Consider the following 19,195-nt stretch of genomic DNA (forward strand, 5'->3'; position numbering starts at 1 on the left):
AGGAAAAGTTTTTAAGACAAAAAAAAGAGTTTATATCTTAGAAATGGATCTTTTCAAATTCTCGCTGTGGTGTTGACCAAACTCACCCTTTGATGTCACATTTACTTGCCTTTGTTTATCTATTTGGGCTCACTTCTCAAATATGCTTTTTGAATTTTTTCTCTACCTGAAAAAAAATCTTACTCATTCTTTATGATCCAGCTTCCCAGACTCCTCCACGGTTTTTCTCTACCTTTGCTCACCTAACAGAACTGATGGAGTCTTCTGCTGTATTTCCATAGCACTCTGAATAGAGTAATAGACTAGTACTACTGAGCATTTACCAGGCACTTCACCTTTAACCTTTACAACAGCTCAGTGAGGAAGATGCTATTACCATCCCCATTTTACAGATGAAAGAACTGAGGCACTGAAGGTAAACTTGCCCAGCGTCACACAGAGAGCAAGTGGCAGTCAGCTTTCACAGCCAGGCAGTCTGGGTCCAGAGCCCACAAGGGTAACTGGTGCCCATCCTGCCTCTTTTGTGCACCACTGGCTGTCACTTGGACATGGCGTTTAGTTGTTTGCATTCTTATCTCTCCCTTCTTCCAAAGGAGGAGGCACCCATACTGGCTTTCTCCACTTTTTCACTTCCCATTCACTCCCCCACCAATTGGGCTCCGGCTTCCTTGGTGCCCCCACTCACTACTCCACTGGAACTACATTCAAAATGGCACCAATGACTGAAGGTTCTCAACTCAGGTAGACACTTTTCTGTCTTTACCTGTCTCCTGAGTTGTGTCAGAAACTTCTGACCCTTCTCCCTCTGGAAACCATCTTTTCTCTTGGTTTCCCTGACACCCCTGTTTTCTGTTTCTCTTTCTATATTTTTGGCTGCTCCTTCTGTCTCTTTAGCGTCCTCTTTTTCTAACTTCTCTTAACTTTCCGTCCCTGCCACCTACCCCCAGTTCAATTCCTAGCATTCTTCTCTTTTCCCTCTACATACTTTTCCTAGGGAGCCTCATCACTCCTAAATATTTCTTTCCAGCCCAGATATTTCTCTTGAGCTCACCAACTCTATAACCAGGCATTCCTGCCCCTCTCTGTTTTGCCGTGTAGACCTTTATCATAGCACTTCTCTTTCATCTTTTTTTTCTTAGCACCTGGCATAGAGCTGGTGCTCAATAAATATATTTTTAGTGAGAGAACTTAGGTAAACCAACTTGGAGGATGTTTTGGTAAATCAGTCCAAAACAATGATGCTATAAACTGTAAAACTCCCCTTGAGAAGAATCTGGATTTAAAGACACAATAGGCGGCCCTGGGGACTGATTAGATGTGGGGTTAAGAGCAAGAGTCAACGTTAGTCCTAAGTGTCTAGCATGGGCCACTGAGTACAACATGTGCAAAGAGAGAAAGCTGGCTCTCTTCTTTGATCAACTTACCAGATAATCTTCAATATTCCATTTTATTTCTTTTCGTGCTTTATAAGATAGAACCAAGGGAGGAAGATCTTTTCCCTAAGCCATTAGTTAACTGCACCAATTGCACCAGGCTATGAGCGCCACGAGAACAGAGACTCTGTCTGTTTTGTCCTCAGTGCCTTGCCCAGTGACTGGTAAATTGCAGGCATGCAACAGATATGGATTATCTTCTATTGAGCACCTTCCATGCACCAGGCACTGCACTTGCTTTGCATATATTTTCTCCCTTAATATGGACTACGATTCTGACACCAAATTCCAATTGTGTGGGGTTCGTTCCCCTACACCAAGCATTTCTTAGAGGCCACCTGGATATCCTACAATTCAACTCAATTCTGACACTATCTACCTGGAGATAGCACCAGATCCCACAGGTTAAGGACTCAGCCCCATGAGACTGCCCTCCAGCCCCGCTTCAGACCCCAATCACAAGCCCAGGTTGTTACCTGTGCTTCTGACCAACCGGCTATAGATTTGAGGCTCCTACGACCCCCTTATTGGGTTTGAGTAATTTGCTAAAGCAGCTCACAGAACTCAGAGAATCATTTCACTTACTAGATTACCAGCTAATTATAAAAGGATATAACTCAGGAAAAGGCAGATGGAAGAGATGCATAGGGCAAGGTATAGGGAAAGGGCGCAGAGTTTCCATGTTCCCTGGGTGCACCACTCTCCCTGAATCTCCAAGTTCACAGCCCAGAAGCTCTCCAAACCCTGTCCTTTGGATTTGGATGGAGGCTTCACTACACAGGCGTGATTGATTAAAACATTAGCCGTTGGCGATGGGTCCCTCTTCCAACCCTCTCCCCTCCCCAGAAATGGGAGGGGTGGGACTGCAAGTTCCAATCCTTCTAATCTTCTAATAGTTGGTCCTCCTGGCACCCAGCCCCCATCCTTAGGTGATTCCAAAAGTCACCTCATTAACATAACAAAAGACGCCTTTATCAGTCACCTCACAGGAAATTCCAAGTGTTTTAAGAGCCCTGTGTCAGGAACTGGATGAAGACCAAATATATAATTTGTTATAAACCACATTATCACACTCACAAAAAAAAAAAAAAAAAAAAAGATCCATTTTAGGAGGGAGGATGCTAAGGCTTGGAAAGGTTAAGTGGCTTGTTCAAGTTTCCGTTGTACGAAAAGTAGCTAAGGCAGGAGTTAAACTTCAAAGGGTCTGATACCAAAGGCCCCTTTAACATGAAACTATATGGCTTTCCCATATGTAGTTAAATCTTCCAGGGAGATAAATTTATATGAGTTAAGTCAGATGATAGAATGAGAGCACAAGAATATTCACATTGGAAGATACAGTTTGATGTGTTTTATTGAAAGCTATTATTTCCTTTATGAGTTTCATTTATTTATGCATACGCATAAATGTGACCATTTAAAACTGGAATGCTTTTCTGTCTGAGTTCTTTCAGCACTTCATACAATTCTGGGAATCTTATTCAATATAAAAAAAATGCACAGGTAGAGTGGGTTCTTCATGGTCTGGCGTGTGCGACTCTTGTTATTGTTTCTGTTTGTTTGTTTCTTAAGGGGAAGAGATTGATCATTTTGATCAAAACAGCCACTTCCTTTCTTTTTTTTAAAAAAGATTTTATTTTTCCTTTTTCTCCCAAAGACCCCCAGTACATAGTTGTGTATTTCTAGTGGTGGGTCCTTCTAGTTGTGGCATGTGGGATGCCGCCTCAACATGGCCTGATGAGGGGTGCCATGTCTGTGCCCAGGATTCGAACTGGTGAAACCCTGGGCTGGTGAAACGGAGCATGAGAACTTAACCACTCGGCCACAGGGCCGGCCCACAGCCACTTCCTTTCTTGAGACTCTGGAAAAAGAGGTATTTTCCACATATGTCCTCTGTCGGGAGCCCTGAGAGTAGAGAGAAATTGGAGGGACTTTGTGTAACTGAAGAAGAAGGAAAAATGAAAACAGTCGCTCTGGTAGGAAATTAAGAAATTCTCGGAAGAATACAAAGGAAACAAACCAGAGATAAGGAAAAATATTCAGTTTGCGAGATGAGAAATACAAAACCTTGGCAGGAGAGGGAAAAATTTGAGGGTAGGGACAAACAGGCGAGACTAGCCAGACTTTCTCCAGACAGAAGTGTTGCCTACTGTGGCCTAGAGGGAAGAGATGGGAGCAAACGCTTTCCCTGAGCACACTGTCAGAAGCCGCGCTGCCTTCTTAGCAAAGTTTGAGATGGTGCATTGGCTTGACATTTAAGAGCAAGATGAGAAGGTCTCGGGGGAAGAGGTGTGACCGCAAGACAGACCAAGAGAGGAGAGTCCAAGTGTGCTTGCTTCTCCCTCCGCCAACCAGAGCCCCAGTTTCCACTCCTGGTCCAGCCTGGACCAGCCCAGTCCTGATCTCACCCCGACATGGACACACACACACATACACACACACACGTACAGACACACACATCCTAATGACCTGCTGAGGGAAACCCAGCCATTTGAGTCCTCCAGATTATAGCAGAGAAGCTCAGTGGAGAGATTCAGCACTCTCCTATTGGTAATTTGTATTTCTTATATATCCTGGGAGACCAACCAGAAAAATTAAGGCAGCAATGTCTAATAATGAGCACATGAGAGGAAACCTTTTTTTACCTTAATAGAGTGAAATTAGAGAGCCTATTGGGCTGTTTCCTTTTTAAATGATCTCCTCCCCTTTTTAAAAAAAGACACTGTTGTTGAATGTCCCAGAAAGTTTTTTGAAACAAGCAGTTTGTCCCCTTTTTCTAAGCACCAGGCCAAAAATAGGAATTATTTGGCTTTTTCTTGTGAGGCAGTTCTGTGGAAGCCTAGCTGGAGAAAATCCTCCTTGCCCATTAACTAAGGGAGCTGTCACGAAGGAATTCTGGAACTCACGATATGCATTTATACACAGAATGTCTAAATGAGAAACAAAGCTTGACCTGGTTTTCTTCAGAACCAGACCACACTTCTTTTTCTCTGCTCCCTTTCAAGAGGAAGAGAAGAAAACAGCTTCAAATGAACATGGCTACCTTCTCCTACATGCTCTGTCAACTTGAGTTACCCAAAGGAAGATGGACAGCTATGGTATAATCTGATTTTATAGGCATTTGGCCTCTTGGTAGAGTAAAAACACGTTGCTCATCAAAAGGACACATACTAATAATAGCTCACCTTTGCTGAATTCTTCCAACACCCCAAGGCGCACGTGCTAAGCAGTTCACACGCTATCTCATTTCATCTTCACAGCCCTAACAGGAAGTGTTTTGATGAGCCCCATTTCACAGATGGCTAAACTGAGGCTTGGAGAAGTTGCATCATGTGGTTACACACCGACAAAGCCCCATATTAAACCCAGGCAATGGGGCTGGAGCCATCACTCTTGACCACCTGGCTCTAAACTTACATCTCAGTTATGGAGACAGAACGGGAGCCTCCAAACATTTAATAACACCAGTGAGCATATGATTCATGCCGAATAAATGGAATGAACAGCTACTTACACAGAACATAGAAAAAGGATGGTTTCAGTACAGCCAAGAGCAGAGACTAGGATGGAGGACTGGCTTCCAGGAGAGCCCTCTGGACTGATGCTTCCACCATTGGCTTCCACAAAGGACCAGCATTAAAAAGGAAGTCATTTCTCACAAACGCTTTAAGTTGTCTTCTGCTGGTAGACCCACCTCTATGAGCAGGCGTTCGATCCCATGAAACGTGTGGAGAAGAGCCTGTTTGCTTGTTGGTTGAAATCTCTTTCATCCTCCCGACTCGGGGGGCAGGTTCTTGGATTTCAAGGCCCTTCCACCAGGCCATGAGCATCCTGGGCTGTCGTTTCTAGCGAAGGAGAACCCAGAATAAATTTGACTGACTGTAGGCCCTAATCTTGAACAGAAAGAGGAAAAGTCCCCCGCCCCACCCCCCTTAAAATTGTCACATCCTCTCTGCAGTTTTTGGCAGACCTTTCAGGAAATATTAAATTAGACTGAAAATTCAGACATCCTAGTAACTTTCTGGGCTACTTTAAAACACCCAGCATATAAATACAGTCTAAAACTATTGAAGCCTTGATTCTACTAATTTTAGCAAATATAGTGGCTGCCTAGAATCAGAATTGGGAACGATAATCAACTGAGAAAAAAAGGATGAATCTTTATGGGAGCTAAAATTTCTTCTGTGATAGATTTTAATAGCTGCCAAGCACCTCACCCCATGCTAATATCGACTTCAAAGAAGAGCCACAACATTAAAATGTGTTATTACTTCCTCTTTGGCGTCCTACACGGAATGCAGGACTCCACTCCAGGACTGTTGGACCAAAAGTGTTTACCACTTAACACAGCGACTGCTGCGGCCTGGGCTTCAAACATGCATTTCCTCATGGGGTGCACAGTTAGCCTCCTTTCAGAGGACAGATTTGGAACAAAAAAAAAGAAAGTGGGGAAGGCAACTTCATCTTTAGCTGTGTGTAACCAAAATGGGAATTTGAGGGGGTCTTGTATTTTACACAACATGTCGCCCATTGCATTTTTGGTCCTCAGTTACCTTCATGCAAATAGAGTAAGACGTCAGAACTACAGACATTTTACAAGCAAGGAGAAACTTCTCGTACCTAAATTCATGCCTATGCAAACTGTACCCTTCTCCTTAATCTTGCCATTGATTGGACTCTTTGCAAGCCACTAAACTGTGACAACATGTGTACTTGACTGAAATAACATGTAAGCGTTTCATAAATGAGTCCCCAAATATTCGTGAACTATTTTCAGACACAGTATTTATGAAACTATTAAAAGCTCATTACTTTCGCCATCTCCTTCATGAGTTGAAAAGTAAGCACAGGTTATTTATATCTTTGCCCTAGAGACACTAGTCATTTTGGTCTGGAAGACATTTGCATTTAAGATACATCATGCAACTGGCATCAGTTTATTTTTTTAACATTATGTTTACACACTCATCTATTGGTAGCAATTCTAGTTGGTTCTTTTAAAGGGCCACGTAGAGGAAACAGATCAGATCTTTATTTGATTAATATCATTGATGAATCTTATGCTTTGAAACGAGAGGGAAGCAGTCTCTGGAGAAATCTGAGTGGACATTTACTGTTTCTCCATTAAACTGGACCAGAAGAAAAACAGGACTCCAGGAAAAAATTGTCCAGAGTTCTTCCCCTTCTGTAAAAAGAGTCTCAGGCTTCCTTCCTGTTCCATGAGGAATAGACGGAGAACACGTTAGAAGTGACAGAAGCATGTCAGAGAGAAAGACATCCTTGTGCATCAGGAGACCCCTGAGTGTGAGAACATCAACGTTTAGTAACAAGTGTTGTAGACACTTTGTTTTCTACGAGTTAACTTCAAATAAAGCACCCTTCAGTGTGTGCGTGTCGGGGGGTTGGGGGGTGTGTTCTGAGCACGGCTGGTCCGGCTCGTTCTTTAGACGGATTGAATGACCCTGCTTTCCTTCTCCATAGGTTTACTGTTCTTTTTCATAAGCTCTGGCCTGAGGAGAGGTTTGGGCAGACCCCAAGGATGTGCAGGGCTCACACACCGATGGGAGCAGAGCCATCCTGAAAACAGCCCAGGGCGAGGCGGAAGGTGTCCGGCAGAATTGGTCAGAGCCCCAGTCTTGGAAGCCTGAGTCCGTCCGTGTTCTGGGTGTCCTAGTCGTTTTTCTTGATTCCTGACCCTCAGAACCCAGCTCCGGCCTGTCCTGCATCATTGACTGAACCCATCGCTTTGGACTTCTTTGTTTACTTGTCCATCTTATTGTTTTGATTGCTAAGTAGGTCAAAACTGGCAATAACAGAGCGAATCCTAAATGCCAAAACTTAATTATACAAATGACCGTAGATCTCTTTTTTCCCCTGCCTGTCACATTCAATTCATCACCATGTCCTCTCGATTCCACTTCCTAAGTGCCTGTGGAATCTGTGCTCAGGGCTCCAAGCCCACCATCACCTCACCTGAGGACCTAATGACCCCTCACCTGGATAACTGCAATGGGGTCCTCTCTGGCTGTGCTCCCCTCCCCAGAAAGCAGGGCAATGCTCTAAAACAAACCTGCAATCACAGCTGTCCCCGTGGACAGGGTACAGAAGGAGCCCTTCCTTGGTTCCCCCTGGCATTGGCAAGGAAGTTAAAGCAGTTTGCTATGCACAAAAGGCCTCTCCCGGCTCAGCCTCTTTCCGGTCTCCCAGGCCCTCCCAGCCATGTCACCCACCTGCTGCACGCCCAGCCCCCCTGCCACACCCACGCCAAGCCCTTCATGCCCCATGCCTCTGCTCACCCGGCTGTGAATTCACCGTTCTCCGTCAGATGCTTACTGTTTTGTTGTTGGGAACTTTGTCCCTTCCCTCAGTCAGCTCACCTCCTCAGGGAAGCCTCTCAGGCCACATCCATCATGCAACTACCAGAGCGGGTACCGCACTGTGGAATCTCTGAGAAGTGGCAAAACCAGGGGTCTGTGCTAGCTGATATAACGGTCAGAAATTCTGAGGAAGACAAACACGCCACCATCAAAATCTAATCTGCAAGAGATGCTATTATTATTTAAAGCAAGTAAAAGAATAAAAATAAGGATTTCAAAGAATAGGAACTTTTGAATTCTACCCTCCAGGATACTTTTTCTGCTCAAACTGTAAGATCTTTCTAGCTATTTCTCTCTTCTGAAGGCACCTCTCTAGGCCCTTCATAACTACAAGATCGCAATATGTAAGAATGTTTTTATCTCGTCCTCAGTCAACTTGGGGTTATGCATACAGCTTGGCCACCACCACAGCTTTTATGTGGCAGACGGACAGACCTTCTCCCCCAGACATACAAGCAACTGATATCCCCACAATCAATCAGATTAAAAGGCACAAGAAGGAAAAAAAAAGACGTGCACAGTTAGGAGGCATTTTGAGGAAACGTCTACTTGACAAGCGTAGGGGAGTCAGAGAGATACTCCAGCATTGGCGTGTCTTACCCTCTGAAGGTTTGGTTTCAGTTCCTCCTCTGCCTTCATCCCTGGCTCTCAGTTTAGACTGAAACAATGAAGAGATGGAAAGATCAAACAAACAGATCTTTGTGGAACAACAAAGAGGTACAGTGGGGCTCTGGAGTGGGAGGAGGGGCGGAGACCGCCTCTGGCTTGCATTCCAGGCTCAGGGGCCGCACAGAGAAGAGGTGTGGCCGCTCACAGGTGTTGGAGCAGGGCAGCCTCCCGCTCCCCGTCATCTCCTAATTTCAGCCCATGGTGATGGGCTGCTCTTTAAGTACAAGGGTTCAATTTAGAGAACCTTCCACTGATACTGCAGTGACCCTGGAGCCAGATTGCCCAGCATGAATCCTGGCACCTCCACCTCCCACCTACCAGCTAAGTGATCCTGGGCAAGTTTCTTAACCTCTCTGGGCCTCAGTCTCCTTGTCTTTAAAATGGACATGATATCACACTGCCCTCCCAGGCCCACTCTGAGGATCATACAAGTCAAGATAAATATAAAGCATTCAGAAGATTGTCTCCATAACTGTCAGCTATTATTATGTTAAGCACGTAACAATTATTTTGTGCCTAGGTTTTTCAATCTGTAAACCTGAATTTGTTTTTACCAACCAGTCATTAGAAAAATTAGGAGGATATTATGAAAAAGCTTAGAAAATATGAGTTAGCACGTGACTTGGGAGGCACATTTAGAAAGACGTCGTACAAGACGCGCTTAACAAACAAGAAAGAAATAACCCCATCCACATTTAATCTTACTCCTTTCAAACACACCCCCTGGAGATATCATTAATTCTGGCTGCTCTTCGTATCAGCAGGCAAAGAGAACAATCATCTGCTTTGAGGAGATAAAAATGGAGTTCCCTCACCAGCCCTCTAAGTTCCTGTGAAAACCCAGTCCAGTCGAGAGGCTGAATTCATGTTCTTTGGGACATGCTGCCTGAAAATTTAGAAGTTAATAATTAGCTAGAATTTGTGAAGTCCATACCATGTGCCAGATAATGCGTTAGATACATTACATGCCTCCTGACGAGAACCTTATGAGTAGAACTATTTTTATCCCATTTTACAGACGAGAACACGGAGGTGCAGAAAGGTTGAGTCAGTGGTCAGATCTGCCTGGCTCCAGACCCTGTTGGCCCAACCATCATATGATGCTGCCTCTTTTAATCCTAAGTATACTGGATGATGTAATTTTTCACTGTATGAGTGCAACATTTGATATTGCCACTTTTGAACTATTTTTCAGTCTTCAAATCCGTATTCTGAGGAATGTTTACCAATTTATTGAATGTCGTTTCCTGGGAAGGCCTGTCATTCTGAGATGACATCTTTGCTACTTTTGTGGATTAAATGCCCTTCTGAAAAAATGAAATGATGGTCTCAGGCTGTGCTACAGTCTGAATGTTTCCCCACAAAATTTATAAGTTGAAATCCTACCCCCCAAGGTGATGGCATTAGGAGGTGGGGCTTTTGGGAACTGAGGCCTTTGGGAGGTGTTTAGGTCCTGAGGGTGGAGCCTTCTTGAGTGGGTTTAGAGTCTTTATAAAAGAAGCCTCACCTTCTAATATGGGCACATTAGGGGTTAGGTTTCAATATACAAATCTCGAGAGGAAGCAAACATTCAGTTCACAGCATGGTGTTGGTAGATGGTAAATTTCCCTTGTTTTTAAAGAACAAAACAAATTCAAAAAACAACTTTTTGTGGATCTTGCCAATTACTGCTTTTAATTGATGGACCATGATATTCAGACTAAGAACATGGCAGTATACTTTGCAGAATCTTCACGAGTTATTTCAACCGAAGACCTCATCTCTCTACCATTGCTCTATTTTCTGGAATGACAAGAAATTGCTCAGCCATCTTGTTAAAATGTATGCTCATAATTTGATTTGAATAAACCAAATGAAAAAAAAATTTTTTTTTACTGTAAGTTTCAGTTACTCTCTCTCTCTCTTTTTTTTCTGTAAGTGAGGAAGATTGGTCCTGAGCTAACATCTGTCGCCAATCATCCTCCTTTTGTTTTCTCCCCAAAGCCCCAGTGCCTAGTGGTGTATCCTAGTTGTGGGTCATCCTAGTTCTTCCATGTGGGGTGCCACCACAGCATGGCTTGATGAGTGGTATATATGTCCATGCCCAGGATTCAAACTGGTGAACCCTGGGCTGCCGAAGTAGAGCGCACAAACTTAACCACTCAACCACAGGGCTGGGCCCCAAAAAACATTCTTAAGGCTATTAGAGAAATCAATTATGCACTGACTCATATGATACCAAGGAATTATTGTTACTTTATAAGATATGATAATGGTATTGTTATTTTTTAAAGTCCATCTTTTTTAGGGACAGATCCTGACATATGTAGGTGTAAAATAACTTCGAAATACTTCAGCAAATTGCAAAAGGAAAAGGAAAAAGAGAAAGAGGAAGCAAATATGTCAGTCCTGATCATTTTTTAAGCTGAGTGATAAAGAGATGGGTACACTATATTTGTAATTATTTGAAAATTTTTCATAATAAACATATATATCATCATACATAGTATTCAAATCCTGTCATCAAATGCTGATACTTTTTTCCCTTTTTTTTTTTTTTTTGAGGAGGATTAGCCCTGAGCTAACATCTGCTGCCAATCCTCCTCTTTTTGCTGAGGAAGACTGGCCCTGAGCTAATATCCATGCCCATCTTCCTCTACTCTATATGTGGGACACATGCCACGTCTTGGCTTGTCAAGCGATGCCATGTCCACACCCAGGATCCAAACCGGTGAACTTTTGTGTAGCCAAAAAAAAAAATAGGTCTCTTTATTATATAAATAATTATTAGTAATTTTCATAGGTATATTCACTTTTAATTGGTATACTATGTTAAGGGTCTTAATGAAATAATAAAGTGTATCTAACGTAGAGAAAAAAATCTTTGAAAGGTCTGACAGATCAAAGCTGCAAGGGACACTTTTAGAAGAACACTGATCCAGAAGGCACGTTCTTTCCCACCTTGTTTCTCAGATCATCCGATTACTGATTATTGACTGTGAATGTGGCCCTAAGGAGGTACTCATTTTTGAAACTTTTACAAAAAAGCAAATGCGTTTCCTATGCTTTGCCACATGGATAGTTTAAAATTTTCAATTAAGAACTAACATTCATCATTTTCACTAGCACCCTCATGTGCCCAGACCCTTTTAAAGGGCATTGGAACAATTTCCTAAGTTAAATTGTGTCAAAAATAACATATCAAGCAGATGACAAAAGGAACCCTTGCTTTGAAGCTTGAAAAAAAATTGCCTTTCACTGTGAACAATCGTCTGACTTCAGGATCTGTTTCATGTTTCTTCAAACGTTTCACGTCAACCTTTCCCCAGAGCAAAATTTGAGATGAAATTGTGTAATTTATTATCGTCTTTTAACATATTATATTTTTTCTTCCCTTTGATACCTTTTTTTCTCTGAGGTCCTTGGAAACGTTGAGATCACAATGAATTGACTCTTCCTGTGGATACTGGGAAAGGGGACAGGGTTAGCAGACAGGGAGAAGGTGACAAGAACACAACAGAGGAGAACAAGAATGCAGAAGGAGAAAAGTGAAGTTTTGCTGGTTTGGAAGCTGCAGTCCAAAGGATTTTCCTGCTGGGCCTAAAAAGAGAAGGTCAACCCACAGGTAAATGTCGCTGGGGCTATGGTCCTTGCATGGAGCGTAACTTCACGAAATCAAACCAAGTCCAATAGTCTCTTTCATACAAGAGAAGGGAAGAGAAATCACAATAAATCTGGGTCCCTTAGGTGTCATGAACTGTGGTGGGTGGGGTCTTTACATGTTAATCTCATGTCATCCTCATGACAACCTCATAAAATAGATGCCCCTTTCCACTATACAGATCAGAGACTGAGTGACCTTTCTGGCACAGCTGAACTCCAGTCTGTTAATTCAAAAGCTCATGATTCTCCCACAGCAGAAATCATCTTGCTATAATATCAAAGTTCTTTTCTCTCTATGGCCTGCTTTTTACTCAATTATGGTCCCAAATCAATCAACGGCATATAAAGGAACCTGATGTAAGAAAATCCTGTGAATTTGTCTTTTAAGACATAAATTGAAGAAAATCAATGAGGAAATGCATCTAAATGGGACAGAGATAAAAATCGGTAAATTTGATGAGATGGTTTAAATGACCCAATTATCATCGGAATTCATGGTTTTTTATTTTTGTTTGGATCATGGGACCCTTTGAGATTCTGATGACAGCTATGAAGCTGCACATTCACATAACCTTTCAGAGGGCTTAAGGACCACCACTTAAATTTATTTGGGTTTATAAACCCTATCTGTATTATTCAGAGTGTAAAATGCATTTAAATATGAAAATGCTTATACATATAAATGAAGGACCTTTCAGGTACCTTTATGCATTCTGCGACATGGATTGCCTAAATCTTGCCCATTGGTGATTGCATGACTTTTGAATAGACCATTGGTGATTTGCATAATTTTTGACCCATCAATATCAAGGGTTCCTGGGGCCTTGCACCATAAATCTGTCCATGTAAAGGAAACCATATTAGAAGAGGACCACCTAAGAAGACTGTCAATGGCATGTAAAAACCATAAAAGTATCACACCCCCCAAAGTTCTGGGGGAGTATACCCAAGGGTGAATGCAAATTCAGTTCTTAATTTCATTTTCACCTGTTAGACAAAATGACATCCTAATTATTTCATGTAAATTGGTGCATGACAGGGCAGGCCTGGCCCAAAGGGCCAAAGCTTGACAGCCCCTGGGCATTGAACGCACTAGCGGGTATCCTCCCAGAGGAGAAGGAAGTTGTAAGAGGAACAGGAACTTTACCACCCACCACCTCCTCTCTTCCCTGAAAAGTGAGAAGCAGCACAGGAGCAAAGAGAGGCAGCAGACTGAGACAGCAAGGCAGCCACCACAAGAATTAAAAAAAGCAGATGGTGGCGAATAAGGCGCGTGTGAACCAGCTCAACAGGCACTCTACACATGCTTAAGTTCGAAAACCTTTGCAAAAAATTTGTTTGAAAACACAACGCTTTAGGAAAGTGAAACTGGTGAGTTAAATTAGTTCACTTTTGCCCATTGTTATTACTTAGCTTTCCATATTTTTGTACAAAGCATTGATTATTTAATATTACAGACCCAGCAAGATGGCGTCTATCCTTGGCTCTGCCACCAGTTTGCTCTGAAAACTCAAGAACTTCTCTCTGGGACATGGCTCACACATGAAGGGAGCTAACGGGACTCTTCCAGTTTTTCTCATGTTTTAAGAGTCTGTAATGTACTGCAGATACGTATGGAAAATTTTCCCGTGGTACAACAAAAACAGGAAATAGGAAACTTCTGCACCAATTAAGATGAGGATTATTCTCCCTCCCTGCCTGAAGTAAGAGGATAACTAGAAGTTTGTCTGCCAGGGGGAAAAGAATTAGATGTTTGAATGGATCATTTTTTCCCCTTCTAAACTGAAAATTAAAGCCTTGAGACATGGCCAGATGTAGACAGATTCTCAAAGTGGGCAGTTTATTCTGGCACCACGCTACTCTCTTTCTGCCTTTCTGTCCCAACTTTGGAGCCTCGTGGCTGTATCCTGTCTCCCACCCTCCTTGCCCCCCATGAAAGTATGGCTGAAACTGCAGACTCAGCATCCCCAGTCCTCTGAACTGCTTCACCTCTCGAAATTCTTCCCTAACCCCAGCAAACTTGGTATCCTTTATTTCTTTTAGGTGCTTTAAGAAAAGCAACCTTTTCGAGCCAATTTACACTAAGATGTGAATGACTAAGAATCTTTAACATCCCTAAGGCATTTGCATTTTTTAACAGCATCCTGCAGAGAGAGAAGGAACGAGCAAGAGAGCTTTCTAACTGGTAGGATGTTGGGGAAAGTAAAACAAGACTTAAAAAGAAAAAAAAAAAAAAAAGCCTTTAGCTTGAAAGATATCTGTTCCGCGCACACGGACGCACCAAATCTGCCGACGTCAGATTCCTGTACCTGATCCACACAGCGCCTCCCTCCCTCCTTTCTTGAATCTGGAGAAGCTTTAAATGCTCGTTCCTGACTCCTTTGCCCACAGCGTGACAGCTTTTATGGGAATAGCTGAGGCTCCAGCCCTGCAGATAAGGGATAGACATTTGTAACTGTCTGTTATTTATAAGCCAGGAACTGTTTAAATTTAGAAGAGTTCTAAAATTCCACTTCTAAAATTGTGACTGATAACTCCTTTCTCAAGTATCAAGTTCGTGTTTACAAAGCAAATCAAGAAATGGAAAGCATCACTCTCGGAACTATTTTGCTCTTCCGTTGTCTCTGCTCTTCTGAAAAAGTCAAAGGGGGAGGGAAGGAAACAGAAATTGAAAGAGAATCAGAACACCTGATTCGTTAAGAATTGACAAGCACACGATTGGGGAAATTACCCCTGTTGCTGTTTCTACGTCCCTTTGAGCTTTTTAAAAAGTGATTTGGAAGTCATGAAAACAGGATCTCCAATTAACTAAAAAGTGCTCAATATTGAAAAAAATTATATATATACGCACACATGCACATTTGTATATGGAAAGTATATGTGTGTGAATACATACATGTATGTGTATATGCATACATACGTATGTATATTGTGTACTGACATATACATATGTAGTTGGATTTTATTCTAAATCTGTATACTTTATCACCCAACTTACCCCACTTTCATATAAATTGATAAGATCATTTTGTCATCCTTCACATTGGAATACTAACATTTGTATACTATTGGTCCCAGGAGATCAACAGCAGCAAATATGGTTAAGCATGTACTGAAACTGAAAGTTACAGCTTTCATCCAGTAAATACAGTTCTCTCAACACCAAAACTTGTAACTAGTATTTTGTAAATAACTGTCAACAAGTAAGATATGCAATTGCAGTGTCTCATGACCTGATTTGAGATCTTATTCAGTCTGTGCTCTAACAAAGATTATTTCTATTACAGGCCATACGAACAATAACCAGAGCACCAACACATATACTGTGTTTCCAAATATTTGGAATCATCCTAATCTGAACTATTAAAGGGTCCTTCTCTAGTTGCCAGACAGGAAACTGTTCAGATGGTAGAGACCTCATCAAAAACTTAAGAGAAGACAATATAGTTTTTTCCTGATTGACTATTTTTCTTTTTTGGAGGACCTCATTCTCAATGATAGAAGCTACATTAAGGAGATTTAGGAAATTATTAATTGTAAAGCAAAAATGTACAAAAGGGGAAAGGAAAATTGAAAAGGCCCCAAGGCTTCCCTTTGTCTATGAAAAGCTGTTTTTCTCTAGTGATGTAACTTTCCCCTTGGCAATGGGCTAGATCACCATTTAATGAACACACAGTCTTCTCTCCAACAGAACCCGGTGCTCTGAAACTCACACTGTTAGCACCAGAAAGACACATGTTTTCTCTGCACGATCCAAGTGTACATTGAGTCGAGGAAGGCAAAACTGGGTAGTAGAAAGAGCGTGGAGTCAGAGTTGAATTCCAACTCCACTTTTGCCATTCATTAGTTATGTGACCAATGGTGCTTTTCAGATCCTCAGTTTTCTCATCTGTCTAATGGGGAGAATTGAGCCTATCTCACAGCTTGTTGGTGTGCTAATGTAAGGGATGCACCCAGCAAATATAGCAGTAAAGGTGGCTGTGGTTGTTCTTAGAATGGCCATGATGTAATGACACAACAGCTCTAATCTACCCTAGTCTACTCTTTATAACCTGTGAGCATTTCACGGCTTTTGTGCATAGGCTGGTTCTTCTAGATAAAGCGTCATACGATGGATTAACTGAGGTGACCTTAACAAGCTCTTCGGACAAGTAGCTTTCTAAATAGGAATGGGGCATGGGGCAATGTAAGATTAGGTTTGAACTTTTACCTAGGTGGACATTTTTAAATGTTTTCAAAGTGGTGTGGTGAAGAGTATGGGATCTGCCCCCTCTTGATTGTCCTCCATTAGAAGCCCTGGGTTTAAGGCCAATTCCACTGGCTCTCAGCTGGGTGACCCTGATTCATTTACGTTTTGAATCTTCAGTTTCCTCATATGTAAAAATACCTTATTCATATTCCAAGGCTGTTAGGAGCATGAAAATAAGATAGTGTATATAGAAGAACGGTGTAAACTGCACAGTTCTAGACAAGTATGACTATATTTGTTACAAAAATCAGTCATTCAGCAATGATATTCAAACCTTGCTATAAAATTACTCCCTAATAACAGAATTTAATATAAGCCGGATCTTTCTCAGAGCTCATCAAAGATAATTCGTGTAAAGAAATATATCTCATTGACCTCATTTTAAGGGGATGTGGAATATCGATAAGGACCATGATGTAGGAAGACACCCAGCGTTTGTTCTTAGCATGTCATGAGACAGAAGTCTTCTTCATATTTGTACTTCCAAAATCATGAATGCAAACCCAATAATGAACTCACTGAATACTAGTGTCAGTTAAAATGATTGTCTTTTTTAAAGCACTTTTTTCTTATTTCAAAAAACATATAGGGGTTGGCCCGGTGGCGCAGCAGTTAAGTTCGCACGTTCCACTTCGGCGGCCTGGGTCTCACCAGTTTGGATCTCAGGTGCAGACTTAGCACTGCTTGGCAAGCCATGCTGTGGTAGGCGTCCCACATATAAAGTAGAGGAAGATAGGCACGGATGTTAGCTCAGGGCCAGTCTTCCTCAGCAAAAAAGAGGAGGATTGGCAGCAGATGTTAGCTCAGAGCTCATATTCCTCAAAAAAAAAAAATATATATATATATATGTTTATGGAAGAAACTTTAAAAAATACAAATAAGCAAAAATAAAATTAAAAATCACCTGGAATCTCATTACTCAGAGGTAACCACTATTATTTTAGATAACAGCTTTCACATGTTTTTAATATATATAAATAGAGTGAAAGTAGAAATATAGATATCAACTATAGAGTTTATAAAAATGTTATCTGAATTGTTTTTCATAATATGACTTTTTTTGTTCGAAAATACATCCCAAATATTTCCACGCCATTGCAATAACAATTTAATGGTTTCGTAATATTCCGTTGAGGACACTTTCCACATTTATTTGGCCTGGACTTTACTGCGAAATGTTCTGTTTGTCTTCATTTCTTTTTCTTTTGAACAGCAATGTTAGGAATATTCTTGCAGCTACATTTTTCTTACACATTCCTGATTATTTCCTCAGATTAAATTGCTAGAAAAAGAATTACTCATGCAAAGGGTATGTGAAATAGTAAGGCTTCTGATAAATATTGCTAAACACCCTCAGAGGGGATATGCCAAATTGATGCTTACATTAGTGTTTTCTTAGAGTGCCTATTATTTTTCTTTTACTATTATTGTATGTTTTTCTTATAACATATTCATTGAAGAATGCTTAGAAAACATGAGCAAACAGAAAAAAATTACAATTCTCATAATCTCACTATATGCTTAACCATTGTCAAAGCTTTGCTGTATATCTTTTCAGTCTTTATAAATATTTATATTTACATTTATGTTTTAATGTGTATATGCATTTTTTAAAAATCTTCGGTGTATTTATTTTTTTAATGAGTAAAGCCCTTTTAAGAAATACATGTTGCAAATTGTTCCGTTTTTTTGTCCTTTAAATTTTTTCATGATGTCCATTAAGTTTTTATTTTCATTACTCAAATCTATCTTTTTAGACTTTCACATTTTGTGTCATGCTTGAAAAGTCCTTCCATATCTGATAAAATTTCCTTTTTTTCTATTTTTTTTATTTTACAGTTAGCTCCTAACCCACCTGCAATCAGTTTGGCATCTAGTGTGAGGCTGAGAATTCTTTTCTTCGTAAATAGCTAGCCAGTTGCTATAACACATTGATTTCTAAAAATCATCCTTTTGTGATCAATGGGACAGTCTTCACTTTCCTTAAGCTTTTATGCAATCCGCCTCTAACTTAGCTTTTCGGCTAGAACTGTACCAGTACTACACTGGGTAGATTATTTTAGCTGCGTCGTAAAATTGCATATGGGAGCACGGCAAATTCTGCCTGGTTATGCCTCCGTGGGAAGTTTTCTTGGCTTTGCTAGAATGCTTATGTTACCCAAATAATGATTGCCTTTAAAAATATTTGACAGCTTGTTTAGACCCCTATTATGTCATGTGAAGAGAGATCTTTTTTCTCATTAGAAATAAGTAGGCAATTGCTCCCTCCCTGTACTCTCTTTGGGACCTGCGCACCGCCCCATGGAGCACCTCACTCTTTGTTTTATAGCAGTTTCTTGCTGCCTGTGTCTTCACCATACTGACCCTCTTGGGGGAAGAAATTTTGCTTTGTTTCTTATCATGATTTCTCTACCACCTGGCATGTCTCACATTGTAGGCAGTTAAAAAAATGTTAAAGCTTGTTCAGTAAATAAATTAATGTCTAATTATAATACATAACTTTAAATATTTAATTAGTCTCTAAAAGAACTAACTTTTTCTTGTAAACTGCTTCTGTTTCCTTCTTTCTATTTTTATTTATTTATTTTTTGGAGGAAGATTAGCCCTGAGCTAACTACTGCCAGTCCTCCTCTTTTTTGCTGAGGAAGCCTGGCCCTGAGCTAACATCCATGCCCATCTTCCTCTACTTTATATGTGGGACACCTACCACAGCATGGCGTGCCAAGCGGTGCCATGTCTGCACCCGGGATCTGAACCAGCGAACCCCGGGCCGCGGAGAAGCGGAATGTGCGAACTTAACTACTTCGCCACCGGGCAGGCCCCAT

General features: G+C 41.3%; 1 long non-coding RNA gene across 4 annotated transcripts in view; it reads right to left on the reverse strand.

The window, feature by feature from the left end:
- Positions 1 to 19,195, reverse strand: part of LOC102148667 (uncharacterized) — an 84,870-nt gene that overhangs the window by 43,110 nt on the left and 22,565 nt on the right. For 3 of the 4 annotated variants that reach the window (XR_011434063.1, XR_011434062.1, XR_011434064.1), the window contains exons 1-3: positions 8,411 to 8,532; positions 7,730 to 7,934; positions 4,948 to 5,278 (exon numbers count right to left, since the gene is read on the reverse strand). This is a non-coding gene — a long non-coding RNA (uncharacterized lncRNA). Of the gene's footprint in view, positions 1 to 4,947; positions 5,279 to 7,729; positions 7,935 to 8,410; positions 8,533 to 19,195 lie in introns of those variants that run through there. The other variant, XR_001380035.3, reaches the window with a different exon arrangement.

Source organism: Equus caballus, chromosome 29, assembly GCF_041296265.1.
Source record: "Equus caballus isolate H_3958 breed thoroughbred chromosome 29, TB-T2T, whole genome shotgun sequence".
Taxonomy (NCBI): Eukaryota; Metazoa; Chordata; class Mammalia; order Perissodactyla; family Equidae; genus Equus; species Equus caballus.